The sequence below is a fragment of the Corythoichthys intestinalis genome, chromosome 2 (genome assembly GCF_030265065.1).
Source record: "Corythoichthys intestinalis isolate RoL2023-P3 chromosome 2, ASM3026506v1, whole genome shotgun sequence".
In the NCBI taxonomy this organism is placed as follows: Eukaryota; Metazoa; Chordata; class Actinopteri; order Syngnathiformes; family Syngnathidae; genus Corythoichthys; species Corythoichthys intestinalis.
In genome coordinates this window covers 67,829,440-67,834,527 of record NC_080396.1, presented here as the reverse complement: position 1 = coordinate 67,834,527, position 5,088 = coordinate 67,829,440, and positions in this window count along the sequence as shown.

Here is a 5,088-nt window from a genome sequence, read left to right as displayed (position 1 = left end):
TAGGCACATGCTAATTTTATTAATAACGCATTTTCAAAAGTAAAGACCCTACCCCCCAAATAAATAGAGAACACTTAACGGATTAACTCAGGGGAATTAAATGCATTGTTGAGCATTTTAAAATTGTTTAAGACACTAGAGATGTTGACTCTTGACACACTGTTGAATGTTTTGTTTATGCTTAGTGTGAAATGAACAATCAGTATTATATGTCACGTACCAGGAGACAAAAGGACCTAAAAATGGAGACTCCAGGACAGAAGCACAGTTAACAATTTTATTGGCACGAGACTGCAGCTTGAGTCAAGTGTGAATCCACACTGACGTTGGTAAGGAAACAGCAACGGTATATTCTTGCCAAGGAGCCACAACAGGTGTTATAAGCCGGGGTCCGAAGTGGCAGAGGTACAGCCACGGAAAAGCTGGGTTGAGGTCCAGAGTAGGCCAAGGGTCAAAACACAAATACCGCAGAGAACAGGCAGAAGCACAGGAAAAGTACAGGCTGGGGTAAAATCTGCTAGGTTAAAAACGGGTGTCAGTTAATCAAGGGCAGGAAAAACACTCATATGCTGCTGAAAGGCTAACAAACCTGCAGTGATCTGTAGGCAGAGAGGGTTTAAGTAGGGGAATGATGATGAGGGTCAGGTGTGCTGGACGAATTGCAGAGGTGGGTGAGAGGAGAGCGAATGAGAGGAAGGGAAAGACACCCGTGGCCGCAAGTAATGCTGGGGTATTGAGCACCTACCAGAACTAACAATGTAAAACGCCAGAAACACCAACAATGACAGGTATGATCTGGAACCCTAAAAGTATAACCTTATACTGTATAGTAAGTAATCATTGTGGCAAGAGACGTGGAGAAGAAAGACACATGCTTTTGTTCTTAACACTTGTTGTTCTTGTGCACCATACATTGCACGATCCCAAGAGACAACACACTTTATTGAACAGAACACTCATGACATAACAACAGCAATCACTACTCTCAGTTGTGGATGCCACACCTACCCATCAACCATTGCGGTGGAACAGATAAATAACACACTACAATATTTTACTCTTTTATAACCTGTCACATTGCCTTGTAGCAAGCAAATATTTGCTTACCAAGTTGATGGGAAGTAAGTAAAGTAAGTGAAGGTACTGAGGAGAGCTTTGTTTGTTGGTGCGGTTTACCGTGGATGCGAGCGGGAGGGAATTCTGCGCATGTCTGAAAGAGCGCCCAAAAACACTGGGTACAAAAAGTATTTTTTCTAATTTGACTTAACTGAGATACATCAAGTTAGGCATGTTTTCCAGCACAAAATGACTGCTTACTTATTAAAAATTAGTGTCCACAACAGGTTAGTAAAAAAAAACGAGTTTGGCCCACTCATCATATTTAATTAAGTTGCATGATAGCATTTACAGTGCAGCCTATATACCCATTTTGAGCATATAGCCATTCTTTTTTTTTTTTTTTTTGTCTCAGCTGTTCATAATGCTTCTTTTTCCCACCTGGATGGGTAGGGTTAGTATGGCAACCAGCATTATCTGTACTTGCATGTTGTTGGGAGTGTCCTGCTGTTTCTTCTGGCATGGTCTCTGGCTCCTCCTCCCCCTGCTGTGTGTCTGGGTCACCATCATTCCTGGGTGTTGTTTTATAATCTTTATTTGCGTTAGCCTTTTCATCCTCCTCTTCAACTCTCTCCTTTCGCTTAAGTATCTGATAATATTTTCGTTGCATTATCCTGTTTTTATTGCATTCAATTTCAAATGATTGAAGACGTTTAGTTACGTCTCTTTGTTTTTTTCCCCCGAAACAGGTCCTTTGTAACAATCAGAGCTAACTATCCATTCTGCTCACATGTCAGTTATCAGCCAACTGAATGGGCAACTAAGGGGCCGTTTACATGGTGACGCTCCAAGAATACGACAAAGTTCATGTTTGCATTTACAGTGGTACCTCTATTTAAGAACGTCTCTACATACATAATTTTCAGGTTAAGACACGCCACAACAGGGAAAATATTGCCTCTTGTTAAGAAAGAAATTTCAGGATACAAAACGCAAAAATACAGTATGGCTGGTACTCGGAGCTCCCAGAGTGTGTGACAGAACATAACATACTTACATTTGCTCTGCCATCGGCTATTGCCGAGCATTCATGGCTTCCAGCTGGCTAAGATGGACCTCTACTGTATGTGTATGTGTGTATACCAGCGTTCTCTTCATTCGCCCTTCGTGTTCCGACAGCTTTACATGAGTGCATTAACTTTTATTCTTTACTCGATTCTTGTTTTTTTTTACATGATGCACAACTCAAATTTTATATTTATTTTGCAATAATCTAATTGTAACATGTATTCGTAACATATTTTGATGTATTTATATGCATTATAAAAGATTTATGTTTGAATTTTGGGGGCTTGGAACAGAGTCGGGCATTTATAGGGAAAACATGTCTCTTCTTACAGATTATTCAAGTTAAGAAAGTAATTCCAGAACCAATTGATTCGCAAGTAGAGCTACCACTGTAAATGGTTCCGTTTTGGTTCCGTCTCCATTCAAACGATGTTGCAATTCCACGTGAAAACGATGTAGTATTCATGTTAGGCCCTAGAGGGCAGTGCAGTTTTACAAGGTGACAGCCAATGATGCATTTCCTACTAAGCCCGGAGACAACATGCCCGCCCACTCCAAGTAATTACGTAAAAAAATTTTTTTAAATATTTATTATTTCTTTACCGCCACTGTTTTATTTTTCAGTTTTAATCACATTTTTATGTGTACTTAAATTTTCTCTCGTATTTGTTGTCTGTTTGCTGTTCTTTATAAGTTCAAGTGATTTTTTAACATTGCTCGTCAATTGAATACAAATAAAACCTTGAACAATGGCGTCCATGCGTTTTCTCTCTTGCTTCAAAAGGCACGTAAAAAACTAAAATAAAATATATTTAAATTAAAAATATTATAAAAACAGTAAATTAAAGCCACCGTTCCGCTATATTTGCTGTTTTGAATGTTTTCGCCATCACCATGTAAAGGCGAGGCCCTTCAGCAACACAAATGTTGCGTCTTGGTATCACAGCATCACCATGTGAATGGCCCAAACAGTCATGTGAAAAAATTAGGACACCCCCTTAAATATTCAGTTCTTTATTTGGAAATGTTCACATATCAATGTCTGATCTTGTTTTCCTTCATCTCTGGAAAAAACGTTATTTAATAGCAGGTAAACAACAAAAAAATAACAGTTTTAATCATTAAACCAAATATATCAACAAAAATGCATATTTTAACTGAGGAAAAGGTTAGGACACCTACCACTTAATAGCTAGTTTTACCCCCTTTGGCTTAAATAACTTCAGTGAGACATTTTTTGTAGCCATCTACCAGTCTTTGACATCTGTCTGAAGAAAGTTTGCACCACTCCTCAAAGCAGAATACTTTCAACAGTTACTGACTGTTGAAGTGAAAGAAAACAGCATGGTGAGATCAAAGGAGCTGTCTGAGGCATTCAGAAAGAACCTTGTAGACGCTTATGAGTCTGGTAAGGAATTTCAAAAGATCTCAAAAGAATATAAAATCTGTCATTTCACCGTCCGGAAAATCGTCTACAAGTGGACTAAACTCAAAACAACTGCCAACATGCCCAGGCCTGGCCGTCCAAGCAAGTTCACCCCGATAGCAGACCGCAACAAGTTAAAAAAGTCTCCAAAAACCCTAAAATGTCATCACGGGACCTACAGCAGGCTCTTGCTACTGGTTAGTGAAAGTTCATGAAAGAGACTACACAAATTTAACATCCATGGGAGGTGTGCAAGGAGGAAGCATTTGCTGTCCAAGAAAAACATGAAGGCCAGACTAAAGTATGCCAGAGTGAATGTAGACAAAGACCAGGATTTCTGGAATAATGTTCTTTGGACAAATGAATCTGAAATTGAACTATTTCGACACCAGAACAGAGGACATGTTTGGTGTAAACCCAATACAGCATTCCAGGAAAAGAACCTCATAGGAACAGTGAAGCATGGAGGTTGAAGTGTCATGGTTTGGGGATGCTTTGCTTAAGGAGGACCTGGTCAGCTCACCATCATAGAATCCACCATGAATTCCATCGTGTATCAGAGGGTGCTTGAAGAACATGCGCGATAATCTGTGAAAAAATTAAAGCTGAAGCGAAATTGGACAATGACCCAAAACATTCCAGTAAATGCACCATGGACTGGCTGAAAAGGAAGAAATTGAGAGTCCTGGAATGGCCGGGTCAAAGCCCTAATCTTAATCCCATTGAGATGCTGTGGGGTGACTTGAAATCTCACTGTTGAAAGTATTCTGCGTTGAGGAGTGGGACAAACTTTCTTCTGACCGATGTCAAAGACTGGTAAATAGCTACAAAAAGTGTCTCTTGGAGGTAACACTAGCTCTTAAGTGGTAGGGTGTCCTAACTTTTTCCTCAGTTAGAATATGCATTTTTGTTGATATATTTGGTCTAATCTCTAATGAGTAAAACAATGTTATGTTTTGAAAGAAATCACTTTCTTTTCCAGTGATAAAGAAAAACAAGATCAGATAATATGATATGGGAACATTTCTTAATAAAGAACTGAATATTTAATGGGTTGTACTAATTTTTTCACATGACTGTAAGTCCAGAGTCATTTGCTGCACGCGTGCGGAAATTGACGTGACTTGTGAGATACAAAGGGATAGATTCGCTGTAGAGAACTACGTGGAACAAATACATAATAAACATCGGCGGAACGGAATACATTACACAAGCATTTTATTAGGCTTGTTGTTAGCACTTGTGTATGTAAATATGACATTAGTAGATTGCTTTCGTCTTGGAGATGCATGTGTGGCAACTGGCAGGTTTTTTTTTAACAATGTGTTCGGACGGTTGGCGTCACATTTTCGGGACCAAAGCAGCGTTCCGGGCCTGTTCCGGCCCACTTTCACCCCTGAGTGTAGCCCAAAGTTGCGGCGTAAGAGTAGCGTTTCTTCTTCACAAATCTACTTAAGTAAAATTATAAAAGTATGGCGTCATAAAACTACTCTTAGAAGTACATTTTTCCTCAAAAAGTTACTCAAGTAAATGTAACA